The sequence below is a fragment of the Ambystoma mexicanum genome, chromosome 10 (assembly GCF_040938575.1).
Source record: "Ambystoma mexicanum isolate Mex_15411 chromosome 10, UKY_AmexF1_1, whole genome shotgun sequence".
Classification (NCBI taxonomy): Eukaryota; Metazoa; Chordata; class Amphibia; order Caudata; family Ambystomatidae; genus Ambystoma; species Ambystoma mexicanum.
The window spans coordinates 190,196,324-190,214,278 of NC_090932.1; the positions used below are offsets into that span (position 1 = coordinate 190,196,324).

Sequence of the window (17,955 nt, forward strand, 5' to 3'; positions counted from 1 at the left end):
CCTCCACATGACTAGCGCCGCTGCTAGTGTCCATACACCCGGTTGTGTGGTGATTGGTGGTATATTGTCTGTTCCACAGCCTCGTGGGACCTAGTTGTGGCTGTAAGGGCGGTGGGGGATGGTAAGGGTTGGCTGGAGTAGTTGTATCCGTTTCTCTGTGTCTCGCGGGTGGACCCCTGTGTCCAGCGTCAGCCCTGTTGGTGCCCCGGGTACTTCTGTCGGTTCTAGCGGTTTGTCACTGTCCTTTTTTGATGATTCGTTTGTCTTATTGTTGTTTTGGTTTTATTCTCCGGTGTTGAAGAGGTAGGTTTTTAGTAATTTTCTGAATTTAAGGTGGTCTTTGGTGTTCCTTATTAATTTTGGGATGTTGTTCCAGGTTTTCGCGGCTAGGTGGTAGAAAGCGGTGCCTCCGAGTTTCTTCTTGATGTAAGGTTTTTGTTCCAGTCGGATTTCGTTGGTTGACCTGAGTGGTCTCGTTGGCTTGTAGATTGTTATTTTTTTTTGTAGGAATTCAGCTCCTTGTCCGCTGATTGCCCTGTGCGTTATGCACATTGTTTTGAAGATGATACGCTGTTTTACTGGGAGCCAGTGTAGTGTTTTTAGGGCCGGGGTGATGTGGTCTCTTCTGGATAGTTTGAGGAGTAGTCTGGCTGCAGTGTTTTGGATCCGTTGTAGCTTCTTCAGTAGGTATTCCGGTATACCGAGGTAGAGGCTGTTTGCATAGTCGATACTTGACATGATGAGGCCGACGATGGTGAGTGTTTTGTGTGTGAAGGAGAGGAAAGGTAGTATTTTTCTTGCCGTGTGGAGGAGGAAGAAGCATTTCTTGACTGTTGCGTTTATTTGCGGTTCTAAGGTTAGGGTGTTGTCCATCAGGACTCCCAGATTTTTTACTACCTTAGATGGTGATGGTATAGATCCCATTTCCGTTGGCCACGGGATGGCGGTTTCCTTCTCTTGGTCTTTGGATATGATCATGATTTCTGTTTTTCCTGGGTTGATTTTCAGGTTGTTGGCATTCATCCAGTTGAAGACTTCTTTTAGACAGTCGGTTAGGTTCGAATGATCGGCTTGGGTGTCTTCGATCTTGTAGATGATTTGAGTGTCGTCTGCATAGTTGTAGCATTTGATGTTGCGTTTCTTGAAGATTCTGATTACAGGGGTTTGGTAGATGTTGAAGTACAATGGAGATAGTGAGGATCCTTGTGGTACTCCACAGTCGTTGACTCGTGGGGTGGATTTGAAGGGTTTGATCCAGACGGTTTCAGTTCTGTCTGCTAGGAATGATTTAGTCCAGCGTAGCGCTGTGTCTGTTATGCCTATGTCTTCTAGTCTTTTGGTTAGGGTGTCATGGCTAACTGTGTCGAAGGCTGCTGAGAGATCGAGCAGGATAAGGGCAGATGTTGTGTTGGAGTCTGCGTTTGTTTTTAGGTCATCCCAGATGGATAGTAGTGCTGTTTCTGTACCTCTTGTGGGTCTGAAGCCGACTTGAGCTTGGTCTAGCAGGTGGTGTTCTTCAACATATTCTTGGGTTAGTTTGTATACGTAGGTTTCGAGGAGTTTGGCTGGGTAGGGGATGTTGGAGATTGGTCTGTAGTTGGAGAGGTCATCTACGTCCCCGCTTGTGTTTTTCAGAAGTGGTTTGATGTAAGCCGATTTGAAGATCCTTGGTACTGTCCCTGTTGCCAGTGATAGATTTAGAAGGTTTCTGAAGTATTCTGCTGGTGTTCCTTGTCCGAGGATGGATTTGTAGATGTCCGGGGGGCAGGGATCCATCGGTGAGCCTGCTTTCTTGCTGTGTTTTATTAGCATTGCGAATGCCTCTGCTGATATTTGAGGGTAGTTATTGAGTTTGTGCTGCGGTTCTGATTTGGGTTCGTTTGGTTGTAAGTCGCTGCTGGTTGGTCTCTGTTGGATGGTTTGTCGGATGTCATTGATCTTCTTTTTGAAGTGGTCTGCAAGGTTGTTGCATAGTTTCTCCGAGGGGGTTGGGGTGTTGTCACAGCCTGGTGGGTTTCTCATTTCTTTAATGATACGGAACATTTCTTTTTGTGTGTTGGTGGCATTTGTGATTCTGTCATCATAATGCTTTCTCTTTGCCTTTTGAATTTCCTTCTTGTATGCGCGAATGTGCTTCTGGAACATTGTTTTTTTGTCTGGATTGTAATCTTTCCTCCATTCCGTTTCCATCTTTTTGTTTTCCTTTTTCATGGTGCTTAGTAGTGGGGTAAACCATTTTGCCATTGCTCTTTTTTTTGATGGTGTGAATGGTTTTTCTGGGGCCATCTTGTCGATTGTGTCTGCAATCCATTTGTGTAGTATCTCCGCTTTCCCGTCTAGGTCAGCTAGGTCTAGTTCTGTTGTTGAGGGCTTGGTTAACTCCAGTTGTTCGAATAGGTTGCCTTTTTTGACGTCTTTCCAGTTTCTTTTTGTGGTGGCTGTGAGTTTGGGAGGTTGGATGTAGACTTGAGTAGGCAAAGTGATTACGAATGGGATGATGAGATGGTCACTCCACAGTATTTGTATCGGCGGTGCCATGGTGATGAGTTTTTCCTCTGCGAATATTGCGTCCAAGGTGTGTCCTGCCGAGTGAGTTGCCCCTTTTACTAGTTGTCGTAGTTTCATGGTGGCGAGTTGTTCAGTCAGTGAGTTTTGGGAGTTGGCATGACTGTCTTCGAACCAGATGTTGAAATCCCCCAGTATGATTAGGTGTTCGTGGTTGATGGCTATGTTGGTTATGGCTTCTATGAAGTTGTCGACGAAGGATGCATCATAAGTTGGGGGTCTATAAACCAGGATGAATGTTATGTTGGTTTTTGGGCTAGTTGTTAGGTGTATGATCATGGACTCGCAGTTGGGGATGTTGAGTGGTTCGTCTGTTCTTATTGTTAGCTGCTCTTTAAATGCTATTGCGATGCCTCCTCCTTTTCTGTTTTTCCTGTTTATTTGAAGGCATTTAAAGTTTGCTGGGAGGCAGCTTTGGAGTGTGATTTTGTAGTTGTCGTCCAGCCAAGTTTCTGTGATGAAGAGGATGTCGATGCCGTTGTCGTCGAGTAGGTCGAAGATCTCTGTAGAGTGTTTTGACATGGATCTTGCATTTATTAGATTGCAGTGGAGTTTAGAGGTGTAGCTTGGTTTGCCTTTTTTTGTTAGGGTCGTTTTCTGATCTTGTTCAGGAGCAGGTTTCGGGTTGTCAGCGTTCTCAAGTAGTACTTCTAGGTTTAGCCTGGGGTTTTTGTTTTCATCTGGTTCGTCTTCCAGGGGACATGGTTGTGGGTTGGGAGTTCTTCTTGCTTTGGTGATGTATGGTGTTATCGCTTCAGTTGTGCGCATGTTGTATCTGGTGGAGTTTGTCATTCTTCGTGATGTTGGTAGGTTGTTCAGTGTAGATGGTTTTGGCGTCGCGTTGTTTCGATCTGGTGAGTAGGTCTCAGTGAGGTATGGAGTTAGGTAAAGGGATTTGTCTCTTCTTTCAGTGTTGGTCCGATCTTTGAACCTGTCTGTGGGGGTGTGTTCTGTTGTTGCGGTTCTTAGTTGAAGTTTCGGGGTGTTTGTTCTTTCTTCTCTTCTTTCCCTCTGGGTGGGTCGTTTGCGCGGCATTGTACGATTCTGAGTTGTTTTAGTTTAGTTGTTGTCTTGGTCGGGGTGTAAGGGTGGAGTTAAGGGTTGTATAGTTATGTAGTTGGGTTCTAACAGTGGCTCTCTTTAGTCTCCGTCTCCCTTAGCGACAATGCAGATTTGGGCACGGCGGCCCTGCTAGGTTTGAGACACCTGTATAGTGTGGGAGTGGCCTATCAGTGCAGTTTGGAGAACAGACAATGCACTTTGGGCACGGCGGCCCAGCTAAATTTGAGGCAACTGTATAGAGGGGGAGGGGCCTATCAATGCAGTTTGGGGGACAGACAATGTAATTTGGGCGCGGTGGCACTGCTAAGTTTGAGACACCTGTATAGTGGGAGAAAAGCCTATCAGTGTAGTCTGGAGAACAGGCAATGCACTTTGGGCACGGCGGCCCTGCTAGGTTTGAGACACCTGTATAGTGTGGGGTGGCCTATCAGTGCAGTTTGGAGAACAGAAAAATACACTTTGGGCACGGCCGCCCTGCTAAGTTTGAGACATCTGTACGGTGTGGGAGAGGCCTATCAGTGCAGTTTGGAGAACAGACAATACACTTTGGGCACGGCGGCCCAGCTAAATTTGAGACAACTGTATAGAGGGAGAGAGGCCTATCAATGCAGTTTGGAGAACAAACAATGCAATTTGGGCACGGTGGCCCTGCTAAGTTTGAGACACCTGTATAGTGGGAGAAAAAGCCTATCAATGCAGTTTGGAGAATAGACAATACACTTTGGGCACGGCGGCCCAGCTAAATTTGAGACAACTGTATAGAGGGAGAGAGGCCTATCAATGTAGTTTGGAGAACAGACAATACACTTTGGGCACGGCGGCCCTGCTAGGTTTGAGACACCTGTATAGTGGGAGAAAAGCCTATCAATGCAGTTTGGAGAACAGACAATACACTTTGGGCACGGCGGCCCTGCTAAGTTTGAGACACCTGTATAGTGGGAGAAAAGCCTATCAATGCAGTTTGGAGAACAGACAATACACTTTGGGCACGGCGGCCCTGCTAAGTTGGAGACACCTGTATAGTGGGAGAAAAGCCTATCAATGCAGTTTGGAGAGTAGACAATACACTTTGGGCACGGCGGCCCTGCTAAGTTTGAGACACCTGTATAGTGGGAGAAAAGCCTATCAATGCAGTTTGGAGAACAGACAATACACTTTGGGCACGGCGGCCCTGCTAAGTTTGAGACACCTGTATAGTGGGAGAAAAGCCTATCAATGCAGTTTGGAGAACAGACAATACACTTTGGGCACGGCGGCCCTGCTAAGTTTGAGACACCTGTATAGTGGGAGAAAGGCCTATCAATGCAGTTTGGAGAATAGACAATACACTTTGGGCACGGCGGCCCTGCTAAGTTTGAGACACCTGTATAGTGGGAGAAAAGCCTATCAATGCAGTTTGGAGAACAGACAATACACTTTGGGCACGGCGGCCATGCTAAGTTTGAGACACCTGTGTAGTGGGAGAAAAAGCCTATCAATGCAGTTTGGAGAGTAGACAATACACTTTGGGCACGGCGGCCCTGCTAAGTTTGAGACACCTGTATAGTGGGAGAAAAGCCTATCAATGCAGTTTGGAGAATAGACAGTACACTTTGGGCACGGCGGCCCTTCTATCAAATGCAGTTTGGGGCAACGGGGTTAGGTATCTGGTGTAAAGCTGTACCTCTCCCAACCCCGGCCCTCCTACCTTACTGGTCCTTGTAGTCGCTGGTTGACGGCTGGTCACTGGGGTGCTGACATTTCCTGGAGTTGCCTCTGTTGGAGTCGCCCTTGGCCTCGGGGCCTTTAGCCGCTGGGGGCTGCCGGGCAGAGGGCTGCCCGGGGGGACCGGTGATAAAGGCTGGAGGGACCACTGAGAACGGTGCTGGGAGAGGAGGAGAGGGGGGCTTTGGTTGGTGAAAGGCAGTGGGCGCCTGCCGACCCGGAAGCCCAGTAACCAATCACGGGCGGTGGGCGGGTTGGGAGGAGGGAGGGAGCAGGGACACGCTCGGGGAAGGGATGCGGGATGCGGTGGGAAGGGGGGTCAGCGGGGCAAAATGGAGGTCGGGGGCCGCAAGCACTCACCTGCCGATGATTTTTTAGGAGGCAGTGGGCGCCTGCAGCGCGGGTCGCTAGACCCTGGGCCCGGAAGCCCAGTAACCAATCACGGGCGGTGGGCGGGTTGGGAGGAGGGAGGGAGCAGGGACACGCTCGGGGAAGGGATGCGGGATGCGGTGGGAAGGGGGGTCAGCGGGGCAAAATGGAGGTCGGGGGCCGCAAGCACTCACCTGCCGATGATTTTTTAGGAGGCAGTGGGCGCCTGCAGCGCGGGTCGCTAGACCCTGGGCCCGGAAGCCCAGTAACCAATCACGGGCGGTGGGCGGGTTGGGAGGAGGGAGGGAGCAGGGACACGCTCGGGGAAGGGATGCGGGATGCGGTGGGAAGGGGGGTCAGCGGGGCAAAATGGAGGTCGGGGGCCGCAAGCACTCACCTGCCGATGATTTTTTAGGAGGCAGTGGGCGCCTGCAGCGCGGGTCGCTAGACCCTGGGCCCGGAAGCCCAGTAACCAATCACGGGCGGTGGGCGGGTTGGGAGGAGGGAGGGAGCAGGGACACGCTCGGGGAAGGGATGCGGGATGCGGTGGGAAGGGGGGTCAGCGGGGCAAAATGGAGGTCGGGGGCCGCAAGCACTCACCTGCCGATGATTTTTTAGGAGGCACGGATTGTCCTGACTGTTCCATTGTACATTTAAGGGGACTAGAACGTCAGTAAATAATCGGACTTGTTTAAAACATGATAATTACATTGTTTACCATCTTCTTGAATCAGGTTAATGAATAGCCCTATACTCTTTGATTACCATTGCCAATGGGGTTTCTCAGCCTGCAAGGAAATAAACAGGCCTTTTGAACAGGCTATCCTTCTTTACAAAATAACAAATCAAATGATAATTTACATGATGTCATGACACATACCAGCAATATATTGGGCCTCATTCCGAGTACGGCGATAACCACTGGCGCTATTAACGCCTTGGTTGACGCCGTACCCGGACCGGCAGCGCCTTGGTGGATGGCGGAATTACCGCCCCATTCCAAGGTTGGCGGGGCGGTAATTCCCCATTCACCAAGGCTCTTCCCCATTCCTAAATGAGCCCCCATAGGGCTCAATGGGAATGGGGAAGATGCAAATAACGGTTACCGTTCATTACGGTCACCGTTATTGGCTTGGAGGCCCCTTTGCGCCCTCGACTTTAACACCTGCTCAAAGCAGGCGTTAAGGGCGAGGGCGCAAAGGGAACTCGGAGTATGGCGGTAAGGGATCACCGCCACCGGTCTCGTTACCGGTGGCCGCTATCCCTTACCGCCATACTCGGAATGAGGCCCTTTGTTTTTCAGTTCCACCATCTGGCAGTTAATGCTGTATGTTCATATATTCTCACACTGCTCAAAGATGTGTGTTATTGTTTGTTTGACCCTGGAAAGATGATTGCATAAAAGAAAAAATTGACCAGGCCTGCTTTTTCATCATTCACTAATGGGTTGACACTCTAGGTGAAGGGGGGAAAAAGACTATGACCATCTCTCGGGGCAGTGCTTCCGGCAATCCACATATTTAATGCCAAGAGCTTTTCCTTCAGATATATTTGGGATTAACATTTTGGGTTAACTCGGATTTTGCGGCACTTAATCGCTTGAAAGCCAAGTTCTATGTTTGTGACCTGGTACACTGACTGATCTGTACGAATAGAACTGGGCTTCAAGATAGCCCTCCTGTTCTAGTGCACTGAAATGAAATGTCCACCTTCAACCACTTACTGAAAAAAAGGGCAAGCCTGCAGGACAGCTAACAGCAGAACCTTAAATGGGATGAAAAATCAGACTTTTAAAAGCGTATCCCATAAAGTGTTAAGAGGGGATGATGCCCTCTTAACACTCAGAGCATTGCTATTACTTTGGACGTTCAAGGTAGTAAACTAGGTCAATCTATTACGTGTTGAGACATATTACCTACTTCAGAGGTAAGTTGAGTTAACTGATGTGAACAAATTGAAAGGGTAGGGTTTGCCATTTCGTTGCCTGCCTATCAGTTTCCTTTGGACTTTTGGAGCCCAGCAAACTATTTGTCTCTGAATAGTCCAGAAGGCAGCCCCAAATAAATGGGGCTGGGTTAGGGTGACTGCCTCTGCTTGATTGTTTATGGAGATGATTGGACTTGCGCCATAAAGGAACGTGTCTGTTTCGAGTCCTTACAATCCCCCTTCATGTGCTTATCAATTGTAAATTACATTTGAAAGAATAGATCCCTGCTATATTGTTAAGGGCTTGGACAGACCGTTTCATTGAAACACAATGCTGTTCCAAGAACGAGATGATGTGGATGTTGGGGTGTGTTATGTTATGTTAATCACTTTTCTGTATTGCAGCGCTTACCACTGCAGTGGTCTGCAGCATTGAGGCTTGTCCTGAAAGTGACGTATTGCGTCTGCAGCGAAATGAAAAAGGGCATCAGAGCGGGAAAGGATGAAGAAGGAGCAGGGTCGGACATACATGAAAGATTTGAAAAGGTGCGAAAGGGGATGTGCGAAAATGTATTTTGTTTTTATATTTGTATGACATGTGTGTATTGTTGGATACATTATTGAAGTAAAAAAGTACTCCCAAGAAACTACGTGGCTCCACCTCTTCCAACCTGGAATCTATTTTGACTTCCCTTTAAAGTACAGGGTGTATAATGGGGGATGGGTTCCACTACCAGAATGATGCCCAGCAACAAAAGAACAGACCCAATACAAATCTCCCAAGTCAGGACACAATGACCAGGGGTGAAAAGATGCTGACAGGGTTTGACTGTGCTGATACATGCCAACTATAACGCGAAAAGTTTGGTACAAGTATCTGCGGCAGGGACATCATTTGGGGGTCGCCAGGGGTCACTCCGCGACCCCTGTGTTCTCCCTTACTACCCATGCAATCTCCCTTGCTACCCCAGGAAAACAAACGGAAGCTCCTGGAGTAGCGGGGGCCTACCACACCAGGTCTGGGGGTACTCTGGCGCAGTCTTATCCCATCAGGGTGAAGGCTGGGGCGGGGCTTGCAGCGTGAGAAGGAAGCACTCACTTTGGGTTGGAGCTGAACATGACATTTGGCATGTGTCACATGCCATGTTCAGCTCCAACCCCTTCTCTTCTGGCTTCCTCGCGGCTCATATATAGGAACCAGGAAACTCTCCCAACTTCCAGGTTCCTTTGTGTGAGATGCACAGAGGAGCAGAGGGTGGCCTGGAGTGACGGACCAAAACTGGAAAAAACAGCATAAAGTGTGTCAGATGTATGTATGTGCTATGGGTCAGTGAGTGGTGGGTGAATCTGATGAAATGTGATAGTGTGATTGAATGTTCTGGGTAGGTGTGTGCCTGTGTAGATATTGCAGTGAGAGTGGATGTAAGAGAAGGTGTATGAGTGAGTGACTGGTAGGAGAATGAGTATGAATGTGGTAGTGTATGTTTGAATGTTCTGGGAGGGTGGGTGGGTGTGTGCCTGTGTAATGAATGCAGTGAGTGTGGATGTAAGAGATGGTGTATGAGTGAGTGACTGGTGGGTGAATGAGTATGAATGTGATAGTGTGTTTCAATGTTGTGGATGGGTACGTGTCTGTGTGAATGGATGGACACGAAAGAAGGTGTATTGGTCAGTGAGTGGTGGGTGAATGAGTAGAAATGTGCAGCCAGCCTAGCCATGGCTTACTGTGGCATGACATTATTCATCATCTTTGATAAAGCAAGCATGATAAGTAGTATTACCTCGCAAGACTGACATTTTGGTGCAAAAGGCTTTATATTCTTTACTATAGCATGACTTTTTATTAACTGAGCATCTATGATGAAGCAAGGATGATAAGTGTTCTTATGCGTCTAGATTGGCTTACATTGGAACCAGTTGGACATGGTTTCTAATGGACACAGACGTACTCTCATAGGATGGAGAAGAATCCCCCTGACTACCTGCCACCACCCACCAAACTCGTTTTTGCTAGTTTGGCCACCTCGCTATGCTCGGTTGCAATTGCATATTTGTGGCAAATATTTACATCCTCTAATAATACAACTCATCAGCCACCACTGGTATATATTTTGGGACCAGACACTGCCAACTTCTTTCTATGCTAGGTGAAACATTTAAGCTTTGATTTAAAAGCATTTCATTTTACTTGGAGTAGTGCATGCGCCTGCAGCTGCATAATCTTCATGGATATTACGCATATGTGGTGGTCCGGGCTGGCCCGGGGTGTGGCGTGCCCTGTGCTTTAAGAGCTTTGGGAGCGTGGGGCTCAGCATGGCTCACAGGGGGACTCACAAATGTTGTGCTATGCCACTGATTGTGCCTCGGTTCTTATTTCTGGCTTTCATAAGAGCACCTGGAAACACGGGTGCTAGACGCATCTGAAGGTCACGTGCCATCAATTCCCGTGATGTCACTTGGGGCGTGGTCAAATGACATCACTTCCTGTGATGTCACTGGAGGTCAAGGGCTGCATGATGTCACGTCCGCTACCCCTGGAATTTTGGTGAAATGATGTCCCTGACCTGGGATTACCCCACACAGCACCTAACAGAATGTTGCAGAGTGCTGCTCAACTTCTTTTAGACAAAGTAGCCAGTCCCAGGCAAATGGAGTGGCCCCAGAGAATTACTGGTACTGGTTAGACCTGCTCTCCATGCCCAAGGGGTAAATATGGAAAAGCACCACTAATTCCAGGCGGGCTCTGAATTCGCATGGGACTGGCTACTTTGTTTAAGAGAAGTTAAGCAGCACTCTACATCATTCTGTTAGGTGTGTGGTGTGGGGGAACCCACGATACAGGATAGAATGAAGATATTTCACCGGCATTGAAGACTGATGTCTAAAGGTATTTACTTATATAAGAAAATAGCTCTTCTTTCCCTCAAATAATTCTACTGAAATTATTAGGTACATTAGAAATACATATTTCCCAATACAGTCAGTAGTCCATAAGTATATCATGAAAAAATAGTGTCAGAATCTGAAAGTTAGACTTTTTGGAATGAGTTAGGTTCATGCAGGGTCGCACCATAGCAGTGGCAGTTCTCTAGCCACAGACCAGTTGTCCACAGTGAGGTTTGTCAGGTTACCAGGTTGGTGTTGATGATGATGCACATGTACTGTTTGGACTTTTCAACCGCACGCTTCATTGCTGGGGATAATATTGAGAAACACATGGCTTGTTTGGGATAGCAAGGAGTGTGTTGGCTTGGTTGTGGGTTGTTTCTGTGATGATTCGCTTGATGTCCATGGTGCTGAGTAATGCAAGTACACCTGTTTTTCTTTGGTGGCTTATGTCCCGGACATGTTGAGGCCATGGAAGAAAATGTTAGTTGTGTTGTTAATGGGTGCTGTTGTGAGAAGATCTGTGATTTTGTTGAGAAAGGCCTTATTGGTTTGGCACAGTCGATAGATCAGGTGGAAGGTAGCTGTCTGTGTAGGTTAGAAGTAAGCGGCAAGGTGAGAAGTTTCAAGGATGCAGATGTGTGCTCCTGGAGGGTGCAGGTGCTTAAGGTCTTGTGGATAATAGAAATCCTTTCACTATTATTCCATTTTGGGTCCTTGTTTTGCGGATGAGTACATCCAGGGTGTGTGTGTGGCGGTAGATTTGAGCCACATCTTAGTGATAGTGTGTGTGGGTTGTAAGTGGTGATGAAGTCAGCAATGTCTACTGCAAGTGGTACTGCAGAATTTGTGTTTTGGAGGAGTGTGAATGGTGATGAGGGATGTGGGTGAGGTTCTGTTGGTTGGAAGTGCGTGGGAGCGAGAGGCGGACTGGGTGTTTGCCTGTGCGGGTGGTGATACGAAGGGGGGAAGGGGCTGTTATGCACATGGCTTACCTGAGATGTGTGGAACATGAGTTGAGGCCCTTCCAAGGTCTTAATAGAAACAAACATGAAATGGAGGAAATGCCCTCTTCTTCTGCCCTTCGCTTGGGACGCCAAGGCGATGTATGCTATGATCTTGCAGACTGAAAGGCAGCTTGCAAAGGGAAAGAAAGGGGTGCGGCTAAGAAAGTACCGACACATTAGCAGTGATTAGCAGGTAAGTGCTGGAGAGGTTGACCAAGGTCAAGCTGCATCATCAGACCACCTGCAAAAGAAATGTGTCTGGAATGCAGCATAAAAGGGAAAGAAAAGGGCTGGGCTAAGAAAAGACTACCATGAAGGGTACCAAAACATTAGCAGTGATTAGCAAGTGGGGTGGGGAAAACGTCTCCTGCAGCAGTTCTTTTTGCCCGATTCTTGTTCACAGTTTGTATCTTGCATGGTTTATTCTCAAGGCTTCTTTAAAAGACCGGTGCAAAGTGTTCAGTACTTAAGGGGAATTGGGGGCGAGATGAGTTTTTCTGTCCCAATCGGAGATGCACAATTTCTCTCCAAAGAGGATGCTGGCAATCAGGGCCTGGCACCATCCTTCTTCTTGTGAGGGCACTTTCATAAAGAAATCCCTGGCTTGCACAGGCTTTTTGGATTTCACAAAAAAGAAAGAAGGTGGCAAACCAGTGCCAAATCTGGCCAGGAAATGTTTGCGACGGGCACGCCATCCCCATTATCACATTTGGTTGCATTTGTATTGTCATGTAATGTTTCATACAATGGCTGGGAGCTGTGGACCACTGGATATCTAGAGGGTCGGTCGGCAGGCATCACTTTGGGCTGCAGCCAATGTTGTACTGAAAAAACGAATTATAAACTACTCCCAACACAGCCAGCTAGTTGAATATACGTGTCTGGGGAAAAAACAGGGCACATGGTGCAACCCTTACCCAGTGCTTCTCATGAATTATAATACAGTTAAGGTCTGATAATATATGCCTGAAGGGTGCAAAATTAAAGATCAAGATTAGTCCGCAGGATCGAAAAGCAAAAATAATGGAGATTATGTAATCTACATAGCAGAGCCCTGTGGCTTTTCTGCACAGGTATGTCACAGTCGTACTTCCACAGGTATGTCACAGTCGTACCTCCGGACATGCAACACCAGTTCTCTTGCATGCTAGCCATGTCAGTCAAGCAGTGGGAAAACTGCTTCCTTTCTCCGGCTCAGATCATCCAGAAGGCCCACATGTCATCCTAGCCATCCCAGATCCTCACGAGTCTATAGGAAAGTCAGCTCTGTACGCACTGTGGGTTCCCCATCAGTGCCAGGTCCACACTATATCCCAGCTTCTGTTCTTTGACCCCCAGTGGGATCTGCCTCCTCTTGTTGTTTGGCTTGTAACCTAGTCAAAGCGTCCATAAATGTAGTTAAGGTTACATTGATGCCAAAGAGGTATCCCACAATTGCCTCTGAGCACACTGCCACCGTCATGTTATCAAATGTCTCATTGATAGCAGGTGCAACTCAGCTGGTATGTTTGAACTGATCCATGAAACCCTATTGCGAACATTAACTGCCTACGAATGTACTGGGGCTCTAACGGGTCTATGTGTAAACGTCCGCAGGAGAATGTATCAGCAAAAAGTCATTTTTCAAAATATAGTCATTCAATACAAGCAATCCAAAGTGTGAAAATGTTGCCAGTAATATCGTCGACAAAAAAACGATTTTTAAATACACAATACTACAAGGCTGTAACCCTAAATATGACCCAACCCTCTAACAAAACCTCCACAATCCCCCTAACTCCATTCCTAAACCTTCCCCTAACTCTAATTGCAACCCTTATCCTACCCTGAACTCTTACAGAACACTAATCCTTCAGCATGATGAAGTATTTTATTTGCATGTTACTAAATAGAAACTAAATAGAAAATGAACAGTGAACATATCTCCAACCCCATCACCAACTTGCCACAAATTACATAGCCCTTGCCCTAACCCATACCCTTGCTCTAATATTAACCTTAGCCTAACTGCAACTCTAATACTTACCCTAATGCTTCCTTCACCCTAACCACTTGGTTTATCCTAACCGCTATCCTACATCAAAATTACCAGCTCTCTCAAACCTCCCTATCCCTTTCTTTAACACTTACCCAAGCCATTACTCTATTATGGCCTAGCCTTACTATACTGACAATTAACCAGACACTAATCTACCGTAACGACTTATCAAATCCCAACATATGTACTCTATTCCCTAGCCTTACCCAAACCCCTATCCTAACCATAAACCAGGCAATCACAAGACCACCAAGCCCTCCTTAACCCTAACAATTACCCTTGCAGCAGTACATTTGTGTCTACTTTTCAGCTGCATTAATTGACTTCATTTTGCTTGGCAACGTTTTCACTGCAGAGGTATTTTCACGCCAACTTTTTCTCTGACTACATGCTGGATACATTTTCACTAGATACCGCTCTAACCTAGCTATCTTGAAAATTAGCCGTACAACTTGCTGCTTGATGACAAAGTTCCTAGCACAACTCTTGGATAGCACCAATGGGGTCTGAGGGCATTCAATATTAAAGTCCACTTTTTAATGACAACACTATGCCCACACACAACCAGACTAGTTCAGAAGATATCGGGTGACCGTCTGAGACCTACATACGCAATGTGATGAATCCTATGGCATCCTCACAGAATCTCAGCCTAAAGTTTCCTCCCAGGTGACCAGGGGGAAGGCAGCCCCTACCTGGTCCTAACCCTGGGGGTGGTATTTTCCGGGTGGGTCAGCTGAGAGGAGAAGGCCACCAAGGGAGTAGGTTGACTCTGTTAGTCTTCCATTGTTGAGATTTCTCCAATACTAGAATACCTAATGGGTTTTATCATAGTAAGGCTTCCCTTCCCAAAATTACCCACATTGTCAGTTGTGAAAACCCTTGTAGTAAACATAACAGTGATATATGTAAAGGTCAGGGAATTAATACACTTATTTCTGATCATTTTAATTCCACTTCAGGATTGAATTATGAAAACAATAACCAACCCTTAAATCATTTGAAAGCTTCCTCTATTAGTATACTCTATAAAACATTAAGGGTGAAATAAATGATGTTGGAATTAATAAGAACATTAGGAAATTAAAGTCCCATAATGCTCTTAGTACTGAAATGCTGAAATGAGGAAGAGGGGCTCAGAGTTGCAGTACTGTAGTATGCAGTCTAGTGGTTACAAAGACCCACGCCTGAGCAAGACTTTTTAAAATGTAAAGCCCCTTCAGGTGCAGGCCATTGCTGAGAAGCAGTGGGAGCAGCAGAAGCAGGAGGAAGAAGATGCCGGAGCCGCCGCTGTGTTGTCAGCAGAACACGGTATTGAGAGAGTTGCAGAAGTCGGGAGTCCTGAATGCAGGGAATGCGCAGTGAGAAGCGGTGCTGGAACTAGCTGTCCCATAGGAAAGAGAAGCTCTCCTTGTCCTGCATACTACTCCAGCGGGTGGCGTTCGCCGGACTAAGGTAGGAGCCCAGAAAGCTCCCTTTTCATGAAGCGCGAGCAGCGGTAGTGTTACCATAGCTGTTAGACACATAGACAATACCAACGAGAGAAAAAGTCAAAGCAGCAGTGGCTCCAACGGAAGTGCAAGGAAAGGCCCTTCGCTAGCTAACCCCTGGGTGCTCCGAAATAGACCGCTGGCTCAAAACAAACCTTTTGAATACCGAACTGATGAATTAAAGCATTTTGGACGCAATTCTCATATTAAGAGAGATCGAGTGGAAGTATATTGTAACGACCATTGCAAAAGTAAAAGTGGGACAATATTCAAACCAAATGAATGCAATCTACAAAAAGGGAGATTACCTGTAAGGGAAGATTACAACCAGCATTGCCTAAGCCAAAGAAAGGCAATTATAAATAAAAGGGGAAACGGCTTCCCTAATAGGGAAACCTGAAAAAGAAACATTACCAGCAGCTAATTGGTGGTGTAGAGGGAATCCAAAAGTTGCAGGAGAGAAGGCCTCCTTGTAGGAATCATCAGGGGGGAGAGGAATATACCCGGCATTGCCTGTGACAAACAAATCAGTGGGAAAGACAATGTCAATGTGTACTGTACTCTTGTGGAAGATGTGAACCCCTTTGTTGCTATTGGAAGTCAAAGACTTATCCAAAAAGCAGTTTTAATGTAACTTTCCCCGTTGAGGATTTAAGTGTGGAAAGTGTGAAGCAAGTCTCATCACAAAGTGCTTGAAGTAGTGGTAGGAGTTTTGTCCTGGTAGGCAAGTATACCAGGAAAGGGACAATTAGTGGTAAGTCCTGGCAGGTTAGTGTACCAGGAAGATAATTGAAGTACTGCAGTGTGGTAGAAGGTTGTGGTGGAAAGAAAGTGTCAATGCCACTAATGGGTTACGATGAACTGTTGAAAAACCATCCTGACAAAGCTTTATTGTTTATGAGGAAATGTGAAAGTGGTTGTTCTTCAAAGAAGAGCAATTACATTGAATACTGACAGGATGTGTGAAGACAACATATTTTTGGTTTGTCAAGCAAGAGCTTGTGGAAACTTAGACAAACATTTTGAAGAGTGTTAAATCCTGCTTAAAAATAAGACATTCCAAGTGCCAAGTGAAGGACTTGTCGAATGAAAAGAACTTTGCATTGTATTTGGAATGGAACTTGGCTATCGAAAATAACTTTATTGATTTGAACTTTGGTTTGAAATATCCTTAATTAATCTAGGGAAGGGTATCTGACCCTGGTTACAATGATACATATTTACAAAGTTTGTGTTTGAATATAACTGTTATTTTATTGAGTGTAAGCAGCCATTTGCTACCAGTATGATTTGTTGTATGTATAAGTGTGAGGGACAGATACCTTTTGATATTAGAGTGTTTTCCTTTGTCTTAGTTTGACAGGTAGGGAAATCCTATTTTGGTTAGGGCAAGTGAGGTGTTTATCGCACCCTTATTATTTAATTAAATGGCTACTTGTAAGAAAACTCTATCTACTTGTCCGTCTCACATTTCTGACCACCGACGCCAAGACCACACTAACCCTAATGCCTCCAATCTGGTCCATGCTGACCTGACAACCCTGGTTATCCTGCTAGTCCTATGGTTCAGGCATGACAGTACACCCTTCACTCTACCACAGAGGACTAGCTTATCAATACATTTGTGATAAATGGCAACCTGTTTGCAAAATGTGAATAAAACAGGTGGGTGTGTCCAGAAAACATGCAAAATCGAGATGAGCCAGACACTGTGGTAGTTTGATTAAACAAGAGTTTATTAGGAACAGTTACAATGGTGGGCCAAACAAGCAAATAGCAAAACTTACAAAACAGGCTGGTTTTTCCTCTAGTTTAACTGATGAGTCTTTTTAGTTGCACATCCCCTGTCCGGGTCCCTATTTCAGAGGGTTTGGTTAGTTGAGTCACTAACATAGTGTATGCTAAGCTCGCTCGTCAATGGAGATCTGGGTAAGATAACAGCTGGCAAAACCCTAGAGCTCCCACCATGGAGGGTGACAAGCTCGTTTTGTCTGTAGGCTAAGGGTTAGGATTCTCACAAACCTCCCAAAGTTGGGATACTGGATCGGTTTCCCCAAACCATTTTCTTTGCTTCCCAGCAAATTGCAACAATCCTGTGTCAAGGGGTAACTCACCTGCACACCTGTCTCAAATTTCTTCTCCTGTGCTCCCTAAATGCTTCATACATTCTCGTGCCTCAACGACTCCTAGGCTTTCCCATGTTAGGCTTTAGTCTGTCCTCCTTTGCTCCTCTCCGAGTCAGTTCACCAATGTCTTCCTCTCCAACCTGCTTCCGGTTTGCTATCTCCCCACCTTCTCAATAAGGTTCTTTCTTCCCTCCTCCTTTCCCTCTAGAAAACCACTTTCTGGCCTCCTTCCTCCTCCCCTCTCTGCACTCTTTCCGCTTCTACTCTCCTTACTTCTTCCATATCCTTTCACCTCGCTCCTTTCACCTCACCCCTTCCACCTCCCTCTCCTTTCTCTCCTACCACCTTCACCACCTATCTCCAACTCTGTGGCTTGGTTGCACGTTCCTGACACCCACACCATGGTCAGAATGGGAAGCTTTCTTATAGGAACTCAACCTCCGTCCGGTTCCGGAGGCCATCCTAATCTCGAGTAAGAACAGGTGTGTGCAATGATTGCTCTCGAAATTGATTGGAGCAACTCCAATTGGTTGTTAACCCCAGCTATTTTTGCTAATTACCTGCTGTTATACACAGCAACAAGAACCAACCCCGAATTAGACTTTGTCACTACCTTGAAAGGCAGTCACGCAGTCCACATGTGGCAGGGCGCTCCGTGTTCATGCTCCTGCTGCCACACAGAGAGCACTCCCTATGAATCCTACTGACTGCCCCAATCACTGTTGTGAAATGAAGTAAGACTGTGATTCTCCCCTCTCTGGGACACCTCAAGAGGGGGCCAT

The 17,955-nt window shown here is 46.5% G+C and overlaps 1 protein-coding gene across 1 annotated transcript in view; it reads left to right on the forward strand.

The window, feature by feature from the left end:
* The window catches only part of EGR3 (early growth response 3), a 193,659-nt gene that overhangs the window by 50,866 nt on the left and 124,838 nt on the right, over window positions 1–17,955 (forward strand). The window contains exon 2 of the mRNA XM_069617694.1: window positions 8,032–8,172. The gene's annotated coding sequence lies outside the window, so the exon portion shown is untranslated. The remainder of the gene's footprint in view (window positions 1–8,031; window positions 8,173–17,955) is intronic.